This window comes from Amblyomma maculatum, chromosome 10, assembly GCF_055883805.1.
Source record: "Amblyomma maculatum isolate TAMU_Amacu chromosome 10, ASM5588380v1, whole genome shotgun sequence".
Taxonomy (NCBI): Eukaryota; Metazoa; Arthropoda; class Arachnida; order Ixodida; family Ixodidae; genus Amblyomma; species Amblyomma maculatum.
The window spans coordinates 142,969,092-142,981,610 of NC_139353.1; the positions used below are offsets into that span (position 1 = coordinate 142,969,092).

Below are 12,519 nucleotides of genomic sequence, written 5' to 3' on the forward strand. Positions count from 1 at the left end.
GCCTTCGAATGGGGGACTCATCGCTTCACTGAGCGTCTCAGGTTCACGAGTGAAAGTGGCGGTCGATTCAGCGCCGGTCATGGCACTGACCTTGATATTTGCGGCCACTGATGAGATCGCTCTCCTACATACCGCATCTTCTGCGGTCAACGTGTTCGTAGCCAGCGCGTCGTGGTTCATCGCGGCGGTCTCGACTTGCGGTGTTGCTGTCGATAAACCTCCAGCGATGATGCCCTGTTCTTTAGAGCCAGAGGGGTGGGACGTATCTTGTGACTCTCTTGGATTTTCGCTTATGTTACCCCCTGTAAGTTCCTCCTCGCGCAGGGTGTTCGCTACATCGTGGAGTGTTTTTGGTTCACAGTTGCGAGTGGTGACTAATTCTGTGCTTATTGTGGTGCTGACCACCGTAGTGCTCACTTTAGTATTTGCGACAGCTGCTGAGACTTCTGCCCTACAAGCGGCATCTGTTGCAGTCAACGCATGATCGTGGATCTCACCGATCCCATCGCTCGCGCCCGCTCTCACTGAATCAACTGTGGCGCCCTGTTCTTGGTTAGCGCTCGCGCCTGTTGTCGCTGTTTTACCCGCATTTGCTGCATTTAACGCGTCAGGATCAGTTTGTAAACACGCGGCAGCTTTACGCTTTTCAATTACCTCGTCTAGAGCGGGTTTGAGTTCGGTCTCCTGCTGCCACGCGCCTTCCGGTGCACCTGACGGGACGCTGACGCCCTCGGTAATTTGATCGCACGCGGACACTTGTATTGGGAAGACTACAGCCGATTTTTTGGCGTTGTTTACTTCGCTGGCCGGCTACGCACCGCGCACGCCGGCAGCAACGCTCTCCTCGCCGAAGGTCGTCTCCGCTGGCGTAGTGCTCGCAGCAGTGTCAGTCGGCAAGGCCGCTCCGTCACCTGACACGCGCCCTACAAGTACTGTTCGGGGCCGCTCTTTCGAAGGGTTCTTTTTAGTTTCTTCTTCTTTACTTGCTCCACTTTGGAACCCACGAGGCATTCGTCTTCTTTCCAATAATGGGACCTCTGATCGTACCTTTCGAGCTTCTGCCTCTGCTATCACTCTTTGAGTTTCTAGTTCGTACTCTCTCAATTCTGCCTCCATCTTTCTAATTTCTAATTCAGCCTCTGCTTTCGCCTCTGCCTCTCGACGCTTCGCTAGGTCCTTACTATTCGTCTTTGTTACGCAATTCTTCCGTCTCATGAGGCTATGGGGACTCTTACGGACACTCTGGTCCATCCGGAAAACACTGACTTTCTGGTGTTCATGTTTGCTAACCTAACTAACTACACGTCGACACCGCGCACCTCCCGCTCCTAATGCCTGAGCCACGCTCACCAACGGACGCAAGAAATCCCGCTCACCTGAGCAACGGTTCCGCCCTTCTCGCCGCGTCGCTCCTCGCTGTGGGGCACTTCCGATCGTCGCTGCCTCTGACCGTCACCGCTGGGGGTCCCAGGTCCTTGCACGCGTCGACGAAGCTCCTACCCCGAACGACCGGGAGATCTTGGCACCTCAGCAAAGGTTGCTCCCTCCTTGCCGCGCCGCTCCTCGCTGGTGGGCACTCCTACTCGCCGCTGCCTCTGACCGTCTCCTCTTGGGGTCCCTAGATCCTTGCACGTGGCGAAGCTCTTCCACCTTGAACGGCCGGCAAACTTCGGTGAGCGCCGATAACGTTGCGACGGCTCGAGTAACGGGCTGGGCTTGCGGAGTCCTGCAGTTGCCGAATCGTACTGTCGACTGCGCCAGTAAAACGTCAAAGGTTCTTCTTTTTCCTTCTTCTAATCTTCCGCACCTCTCCAAGGTGCTCCTCGATTCGGCGGGCGACGTGTAGTTCACACACAAACACACTGAGAGGAGTCTCAACTCTCAGTGTGAGAGGAGACTCCTCTCACACTGAGAGGAGTCTCCCCTTTCTCAACTTATGCCTTGTGGCAAACGCTTCGAAAAAAAAAAAAAAAAAAAAAAAAACACACACTGAGACGCAGGACAACGAACGTGCCGTAACAAAACGAACATTAACTTTATATAACAAGAACATGAAGCACAGGGTACAGAAAACTTATTCACACGAGACAGAGAGGCGACACACTTTGCAAAAGAGACTGAGCGAATAACTAACGGCAAAACGAGCGCATCACTCTTTTTACGACTTCTCAGTCGGGGCCTGCCTGCTACGCTGTCTTCTCCGAGCGACAATCGAATCAGAACCAGAACCGTCAGTAACTGCGCGGCGCGCTCTTAAATAGCCAGCGCCGAACCTTCTAGGCGCGGAGGAGGAACGGAAAACAGCTTAGCGCTGCCAAAGCTATGCCTTCCCCCCTTGGCCTTCAGGAGAGGCCTCGAATTTTCTCGAACATGGTCAGCACGCGCGGCCCTTCCGCGCGAAGCGAGGAGGAGGGCCGGGAACGTGCGGGGGAATGCACGCTTGACTCCGCGCATGGCGACGAGGGCGAGGAGGCGCAGCGCGGTGGCCGAGATGACGTAATCAGTCGCGTCGCTTTCTCGTAGCTTGGAGAACATTCCATCGCCGTTTTCTGCGGCGCGCGCGCCGAAACATTAAAGAAAGGGCCACCGCGGCCTTACACCACCTATATTGTCACAACTGTCATCCGTTATTTGTAGCTGAAACAACATCACAAAAGTGATTCGATTGCAAATTGTTCCCTAGTTAAATAGACGTACGAGATGATGCACGTATACTTTGTAGAATACAATTTAGGAAAGAGCAGATACCAACTACAGGCGAATAATGCTATGATATGGAGCATATGTGTTACTCCGGTTAAGAGTAAAAAATCATCTTTTAGCATATAATATATTCGAGAAACTATTGCATGTTCACATAGGAACACAATTAATGAGCTCATCCACGCATCTAATGTCTATGGGTATTAGATGTATGGATGACTCCGTTTTATTCCAATTCGTGCGTCACTCAAAACAATTGAACGAGAAAAAATTTATTGTCTACACAGTTTTCAGCGACAATACCACGAAATATACTAAGGTGCTTCATATATGTCACATCACCTAGCAAATGAAATGGGATAACGGAAGTAATCAAACTCTAACCCTGACCAGCATTTCGCTTTTGCGCCATCTTTGTAAGTTTTTAGGCAGGCTTTTCCACTGATTATCCTCTTCTTTATACCCCTGCCACCCACAGGACACAAATCTTCTGGGAGTACCGAACTGTTTGTTTTCGCATCAGTGATACAACTTAACCATTTCATTTCTACGTAGAAAACACTCTTGATGCGCACCTACCTAAAAAAATGAAAGCATGTATGTGTAGGCGAAATCATTCACCGGCGATTTAATAATATGATTTGAACAATAAAATCAGAGGATCACACTGGAAGTAACAAAAAAGTGGTGGAGAGATAGGAATTGAAGCAATGAAAGGCGGCTGCTTTCTGCGAAAAGACAATAGCAAGTGGTCCACCGTCTATAAGAATAGGCAATCAAAAATAAGGCATATTTAAAGGTGCATGCAGCAGTTACAGTGATGCAGTGCTACTTTTTTTGAGGCAGGCTTTTCCGCTGATTTTCCTCTTCTTTATTGCCCTTCCAACCATAGGACACATATTTTCTGGGGGTTGTCGGTTTTCGCACCAGTGATACAACTCAGTCGATCCATTTCTACGTAGAAAACCACTCCCGATGCGCATCTAAAAAAATGAAAGCATGTATGTGTAGGCTAAATCATTCACACATGATAAAACAATATCATTTGAACAATGAAATCAAATGATCACACCCAGACCAACAAGAAAGTGGTGGGGAGATAGAAATTGAAGCAATGAAATACGGTTGCTTACAGAACAAAGCCTATAGCAAGAGGTCCTGCGTCTATAAGAATAGGCAATAAAATTAAGGCACGTTTAAATGTTCATGCAGCAGTTAAATTGATGCAGTGTTACCTTTTCTTTTTCACTGCAGTGATTGGTATAAATATTACAGCAATTGCTAGGCATCTCAGGTAACCCCACTGAAAACCTCATCCAAGGTACCGAGCAGCAGTGGCATGTTATTTGCAGCTGTTAACGGAAAGACAGGCTATCCTATGAGTGCATCCGCATTTCCTCCTTTTTGTACCTTGAATAAAAGCGACTGAACAGTGAATGTAAGAGGTACAGCGTCCCTAGGAATGGGGAACAAAATTAAGTTTTGCTTGTAGTAAACAGAGGTACAAAAAGGAGCAAATATGCCTGCAATAGTAGCACGGTGGCCTACCTTTTGATCAACAGCTGTAAACAACCTGTCACTGCCAGTCGGTTCTTTAGATAGGCGTATCAATGCCAGAGCTTAAAGCTAAGAGCAATATGAGTAATATTTATTGCGGTCACGGCCGTAAACGATTCTAGCGGAGCACTCTATTACTGTAACTATTCAACCGTCCATTTATACATATCGTTCATTAAAGAACCATGCACATCATATTAAGTTGTTCTTTTCTACTCCCAAATGATTTCCTATAGAATTAGAATACGTGGATCGCTGCTTCGGTTTCACCATTTTTGCACGATGGCTATGGCGTGCACTTCATGAATGCGGTACGGTACGTGAGGTGCAAAGAGCTGTAATTGCCGAACAGGCGGACCTGACGGCCTGTTCCATTTCGCTTAAATTGCGCGCCGTGATCGAGCGCTTCGCGAGCAATATATTTCGGACAATATGGTCGCCTCATACCGGCCGTCATTGTTTTGTACAATGTGTCCCGCGTGCACGTTGTTTACTTTGCAGTGACATGGACGCAGTGCAACAAGCTTATGTGCCTTTTTGCTTGTTTTGTTATTTTCCTCCGCCTTCGAAGCGCGTCTGCGAAATCGCTCTCCTATTGTCGCCGCTTTCTGATAACGCCCTCACCTGAAGGCGCGTGCTCAGAAGGGGGGCGTCGATTAAGAAAATTTTGAAAAGGGGCTCACTTACGCTGTTCGCGGCTTTCAATTCCTCAATATGATATTAACCATTATAAAAGTGTAGGTTCATTATGACTAAATTACAGCCTAATCATCAAGCGGCATCACGCACATAATGTCCGCCCGACTGTAAAATTCGCTTGCACAGACGGCACGAATAGTTTTCAAAAACAAAAAACTGCCCTTAACTCTTAACAAAATCCAAAAACTGAGTAAACATGGCTTGCTGCGCGCAGAAGAGACGCTGTTCAAAATATATGTTAATAATTGATTGCGGCGCGCTGCACAGTCAAAAAACTGCGCAAATGGCTGCCTGCAGTGTTCTGTCACGCGTTGGTGGCACACACTCCTGTTACGCACGGCTCCTCTATTTTCGGCGCAAATGCTATTCATATCGCAGCCAGCAAAGAAGTCCACGCACTTGCTTGCATGTAACCCGGACGAAAATTCGCTTACCCAGGCAGCACAAAGCATTGGGCCAATGTTGTAAGTACGACGGCAAGCAGTGGCCCTTCATTGGGCCAGCCTAACCAGCATGCTCCCAACATAGGACATGCCAGTCAACACAATGTCCAACAATGGCCCAGTCTAGCCAGTGCTTTCCCAGTGTTGGCGCTGCCAGTAGCCAACACTGGCTAGCTTGGGCCAAGATGTACAGTGAGTTCCCGATATTGGCACTGCCGTACATACAGAATGTCTATGTTGGACCGAGATTGCCGTTGTTCCTCCAATAATGGTCGCACGGGATTTAAAACTGGCTATAATGGGCCAAGCTGTCCTGCCTTCCTCCGTCATTGGGTTTTCCGTTTTTTAAAACTGGCTACAATGGACCAAGTTGTCCTGTGTTCTTCCGGCATTGGATGTTCCGGTTTTTAAACATGGCTACAATGGACAATGTTATCCTCTGTGCTTCCAGTATTGGATGTTCAGTTTTTTAAAGATGGCTACAATGGACCAAGTTGTCCTGTGTTCCGCCGTCGTTGGCCGTTCCTTTTTTAAAACTGGCTACAATGGACCATGTTGTCCAGTGTTTCCGGCGTTGACCGTTCAGTTTTTAAAACTGGCTACAATGGACCAAGGTGTCCTGTGTTCGTCCGACGTTGACCGTTCCGTTGTTTTAAACTGGCTGTAATGGACCATTGCAATTTGTCTTGTGTTTTTCCAGTATTAGCTATCCCTGTATGAAAACTGCCCACGATGGACCACTTCTTCCCCTGATCTCGCAAATGTCATTGCCATCCTAAAAACGCAGCTTTAATGGGCTGCCGAAGTGAATATTTTCCGTTGACCATTCAATCAAAACAAATTCTCCATTTTTATGGTTGAATACACGTGCGCTGGACGCCAAACCGCGGCATTTAATTCCGACAACATTTCAGCCGATCGTTCGGACCTCACCAAGTACCACGTTCGGGACGACAATTACTATAACGCATTCATGCACGTACCGCTGCAACTGTCTGGATTCGTCTTTTCGGTGCGCTCATATGCGGCGCACCTTTGGGGGTCAGCTATATGTGTTTATGGTTTTAGCCTATTGGCATGCATGCAGATTTCGTCGCAGGCGCATACGTTTGTCGCACAATTATATCTAATGATAGCACGACCGTGCGACCACATATATATATATATACCCCAGACCGGCTAGCACTCACGACCCAATATGCCTGTATTGGACGCCGATTACATCCCTGCATCTATACGTAACCTATAGTACAAATCCAGTTGTCAGTGAGAACGCGCATAAAAACGAAATCGTGTCGCCATAGCATGTTCACGTGACATTAAATTAGGGATTAGAAGGTAGCTTTTTCATTGCCGAGAAGGAAAACGTTGCCTCAAGTTGAAGGCACAAATGACCATTTTCTCAGCGATGTTTTTGTTCTAGTGCTTTTGTATTATCCATAAGGAACTACGCGCAGCATCGTCTGTTTACCTGGAGAAAGGACCGAATACGATGTGTGTACTTTCTAGACGCAATCACTGGAAAATGAAAAGCCGGAAGACTCGCGAGGTTACCATTTTAGTTTTGGGCATTCACACGGTGGTAAAAAAAAATGACAGTTTTTCGTGCAGACTGCGAGCATGAAGGCCCCGGTACATTTATATGGCGCACAACATATATATCGCCAATAAACAAAAAAAAATAGTTTTTTCCGCCTATTAGTTTAGAGTTTGACCATTCCAACCGCGCTAGGCGGTGGCAAAGGAATAAAAAAAACTGTACAGGAATGAAAATAATGTGCGCTGTCGAGTCATTCGAAAAAACGAATGCAGCCTACAAACACTGTTTTAATGAGGCAGTTTTCCATGCCCTTTCCAATTCTTTCATTCTACTAAAATGATTTGGAATACGTTGCTTGCTCATTGAACGTTATCGTCTTTTTGTGCAATCCGCGTTAAGGTGGAGGTTATTGCGAAAAAAGTCTGTGTATTGCCTGATGCCACAGCGCTTCAGGACCTCGACGCGCACAAAATTTATTCTGAATCATTCATTGCTGTGTCTGTCACCGTCGATTTGCGAAGTCGAGACAAAACATGAGCGAAGAAATATTGTTACAGCTGGAGAATGATGAGGACGAAGTGGCGCGCTCGTTTGTGGAAGATTAAGAAAAAGAAGTGCGTCGAATGGGCGGCCCTCGTAGCCTGGCTCCTTGGCTGTTCCTCAATGTATATATATTTAATCCTCTTTTGTAAATATATTTCTCCCTGTTACAAAATTATATGCCAAAATTTAAAAACCTTGAACAATTCACAAATTCCGTAGAATGTTCAGAACAGCGCGGTGCGCTATAATTGGACAAAGGCTTTATCGATGTGGCCATAATTACTTGCGCAACAAAATTATGCAAGGTGTTTTAATGGTTTTGAAAGCTGAGGTAGTGTAGAATAGGTGGAAAAAGTTTAAACAACGTGAAAACTGTTTTTGTTTTCCTAAAAATTTTCAATGTTCGCTGTTTTCTGTAAATTAGCGCGATCGTATCTCTGTATCCAAATGTCATAAAAATATGAGCTTTAGCTGTTTGCGGATAATTATGCTGAGAACATATTGTGGAATTTTTGCTGCTCTACCATGAACCTTTTCTGAAATAAAGGCCTGCAAATTAGGAAAATTTTCGTTTCCGATGTTTAGAATTTTTATAAAAACATCTACTCATACCCGAAAAGCGAACATTAACTGAATACAAATAAAAACATGTATATATTTAGTTGGATAATTTTCAGCTAGCCAACTTGAGCTAATTTGTATAATCTATAACCAAAGTTGGCCAGAATAGCAGAGAAGCTCGGAACTCCGCCTCATTGACATTATTAATCAGTCATCACGCAACAGTATATAATATTTTGAAGTAAATATAAAAGGTCGAACGACCATCCTTTGTTCGATCATAGGTGGCTAAAGGGAGGGGACGCGCGCATTTGTCGATGCACCAGCTGTATGGATTTACGCAAGAATGTGGATGGTAGATGGGGAGGCTTTCTATTTTTTTAGAAAATGTTTGTCCGTGGTTGGCTTGAAGAAACAATGCGTTTGCGAACACACAAAACAAAACTATTTATTAGAGCTCGACTCGAGCGGTGCGCGCTGGCGGCCGCTCATCGGCACGGTCCGAAGTCACGGCTGGCCGGTGCAAGCAGAAGAGGGCTGGGTAAAGGAGGAATGGAATGTTGAGAGGGTCGTTGGTCCTTCGTTCCCACGCGCAGCCCTTGCGAACACAACACCGCGGCGGGAATCACGCGCTGGTTGCGCGGGTCGTTGTTCCCCCTCGCCTACGCGTCTACGTGCAAGACACAACAGACAGCATCCCCAGCTGCGCTGCTGTGCGGCCTCCTGCCGAAGCGTTCATTTGAGAGCTTGTTGGAGACGCTACAAGACTTGTGACAGCTTCTTAAACCTTTCTTTAATTTCTTCCCTCATTAATTTTCTTTTTCATTGTGCTGTGCATAATTTTCTCTTGCGCCTATACATGTCCATGTGCTCCGGTTGGTGCTTGCTACATATCAGTGAATAGCTGAGCTGTGAAATGTCGCCGGAGTACGGATTACAGCAACGGCGGGATACCATCGGCATTATCAGACTCAGTGAACGCCGTCATCTTAGACCGTGAGTATATATATTTGCAGCATGCCATTGCTTCATAATTGGTTCTATATAATCTCCTACCAGTCCCAAATGTTCTCTTTCCTTATTCTCCTCGAAACAACTGCGCGAAGCATGACTTCAAGAACTAAGCGAATTCTCGTCCGGGTTACATGCAAGCAAGTGCGTGGACTTATTTGCTGGCTGCGATATGAATAGCATTTGCGCCGAAAATAGAGGAGCCGTGCGTAACAGGTGTGTATGCCACCAACACGTGACAGAACACTGCAGGCAGCCATTTGCGCAGTTTTTTGACTGTGAAGCGCGCCGCAATCAATTAGTAACCAGACACTATGCGCCCGGCTTTGTACATATATTTTGGACAGCCTCTCTTCTGCGCGCAGGAAGCCATGTTCACACAGTTTTTGGATTTTGTTAAGAGTTAAGGGCAGTTTTTTGTTTTCAGATGTACAGACGAAGTTTTGAAAACTGTTCGTGCCGTCTGTGCAAGCGAATTTTACAGTGGGGCAGACATGTGCGTGATGCCGCTTGATGACTAGGCTATAATTAAGTCATAATGAACCTCCACTTTTATAATGGTTAATATCATATTGAGGAATTGAAAGCCGTGAACAGCGCAATTGAGCCCCTTTTCAAAATTTTCTTAATCGACGCCCCCCCTTCTAAGCACGTGCCTTCAGGTGAGGGCGTTATCAGAAAGCGGCGACAATAGGAGAGCGATTTCGCAGACGCGCTTCGAGGGCGGGGGAAAATAACAATACAAGCAAAAAGGCACATCAGCCGTGTGTGCACTGCGTCCCTGTCACTACAAAGTAAACAACGTGCACGCGGGACACAATGTACAAAACATTGACGGCCGGTATGAGGCAACCATATCGTCCGAAATATATTGCTCGCGAAGCGCTCGATGACGGCGCGCACTTTCAGGCGAAATGAGACAGGACGTCAGGTCCACCTGTTCGGCAATTACAGCTCTTTGTACCTCACGTGCCGTACCGTATGCATGAAGTGCACGCCATAGCCATCGTGCAAGAGTGTTGAAACCGAAGCAGCGATCCACGTATTCTAATTCTATAGGAAATCATTTGGGAGTAGAAAAGAGCAACTTAATATGATGTGCATGGTTCTTTAATGAACGATATGTATAAATGGACGGTTGAATAGTTACAGTAATGGAGTGTTCCGCTAGAATTGTTTACGGCCGTGACCGCAATAAACATTACTCATATTGCTCTTAGCTTTAAGCTCTGGCATTGATAAGCCTATCTAAAGTACCGACTGGCAGTGACAGGTTGTTTACAGCTGTTGATCAAAAGGTAGGCCATCATGCTATTATTGCAGGCATATTTCCTTCTTTTTGTACCTCTGTTTACTAAAACTTAATTTTGTTCCCCATTCCTAGGGACGCTGCACCTCTTACAACACTCACTGTTCAGTCGCTTTTATTCAAGTATACAAAAAGGAGGAAATGCGCATGCACTCATAGGATAGCTTTTCTTTCCGTTAACAGCTGCAAGTAACACGCCACTGCTCCTCGGTACCTTGGATGAAGTTTTCAATGGGGTTACCTGAGATGCCTAGCAATTGCTGTAATATTTATACCAATCACTGCAGTGAAACAGAGAGGTAGCACTGCATCACTTTAACTGCTGCATGCACCTATAAACGTGCCTTAATTTATTGCCTATTCTTATAGATGCAGGACCTCTTACTATAGGCTTTGTTCAGTAAGCAACCGTCTTTCATTGCTTCAATTTCTATCTCTCCACCACTTTCTTGTTGCTCTGGGTGTGATCATTTGATTTCATTGTTCAAATCATATTGTTTTATCATGTGTGAATGATTTAGCCTGCACATACATGCTTTCATTTTTTTAGATGCGCATCGGGAGCGTTTTCTACGTAGAAGTGGATCGATTGAGTTGTATCACTGGTGCGAAAACCGACAACCCCCAGAAGATATGTGTCCTGTGGTTGGAAGGGAAATAAAGAAGAAGAAAATCAGCGGAAAAGCCTGCCTAAAAAAAGGTAGCACTGCATCACTGTAACTGCTGCATGCACCTTTAAATATGCCTTATTTTTATTGCCTATTCTTATAGGCGGTGGACCTCTTGCTATTGGCTTTTTGAAGAAAGCAACCGCCTTTCATTGCTTCAATTCCTATCTCTCCACCACTTTTTTGTTACTTCGAGTGTGATCCTTTGATTTTATTGTTCAAATCATATTATTAAATCGCCGGTGAATGATTTCGCCTACACATACATGCTTTCATTTTTTAGGTGCGCATCGAGAGTGTTTTCTACGTATAAATGGATCGATTAAGTTGTATCACTGGTGCGAAAACCAACAGTTCGGTACCCCCAGAAGATTTGTGTCTTGTGGGTGGCAGGGGTATAAAGAAGAGGATAATCAGTGGAAAAGCCTGCCTAAAAACTTACAAAGATGGCGCAAAAGCGAAATGCTGATCAGGGTTAGAGTCTGATTACTTCTGTTATCCCATTTCACTTGCTAGGTGATGTGACATATATGAAGCACCTTAGTATAATTTGTGGTATACTCACTGAAAATTGTGTAGACATTAACTTTTTTCTCGTTCAATTATTTTGAGTGACGCACGAATTGGAATAAAACGAAGTCATCCACACGTCTAATGCCCATAGACATTAGATGCGTGGATGAGCTCATTAATTGTGTTCCTATGTGAGCATGCAATAGTTTGTCGAATATATTAATATGTTAAAAGTTGATTTTTTTACTGTTAACCGGAGTAATACATATGCTCCATATCATAGCATTATTCGCCTGTAGTTTGTATCTGCTCTTTCCTAAATTGTATTCTACAAAGTATACGTGTGTCATCTCGTACGTCTATTTAACTAGCGAACAATTTGCAATCGAATCTCTTTTGTGATGTTTCAGCTACAAATAATGTATGACAGTTGTGACAATATAGGTAGCTTTAGGTATAACATATAGCGCGAAAATCTTTAATATATGCGATGATATTTTTATTCACCGCATTGGCTAAACCAGCCTGTTGAAGAGTGAAAACAAATATGGATGTCTTCGGACAGGAACAGTAATCGTGGTGCCATGACCATTTTTTAAATTAAATTTTCATATGTCGTGGGCTAATGTCTCGACACAAAGGAATGACCCTTAGGTTTGCCAGATGCGGCGTAGTATTCTCGAAAAAAAAAAAAAAAAACGCCTATCACTAAAGCTGGAAAACGCCGTTTTTGTCGTTTCAAAAAGTTGCACGTTTGGAGGCCGGCTGGTTGCGTAAAATTTTGTCATCCACTGTTTTTTACTCACCGCATTTGGGTAACGTTTACTTGTATAAGAAGTATTAAAAGTGTGTTTTATTGATGCAGTTGATTTAGTAAAAAATCGCAAACTTTGCTTCAAGAACAACGCGCTACAAAAATGTTAATGTTCAACCTTACATACTGGCGTGACGCATTGCGTTGTTTGCACTAAA

At 45.1% G+C, this 12,519-nt stretch overlaps 1 long non-coding RNA gene across 1 annotated transcript; it reads left to right on the forward strand.

Moving 5' to 3' along the window:
- The first annotated feature begins 8,793 nt into the window (after positions 1-8,793).
- LOC146177597 (uncharacterized) lies at positions 8,794-11,933 on the forward strand. Its single transcript, XR_014701052.1, has 3 exons — positions 8,794-9,042; positions 10,917-11,066; positions 11,318-11,933. It is a non-coding gene; the product is annotated as an uncharacterized LOC146177597 (long non-coding RNA).
- Positions 11,934-12,519: the final 586 nt, after the last annotated feature.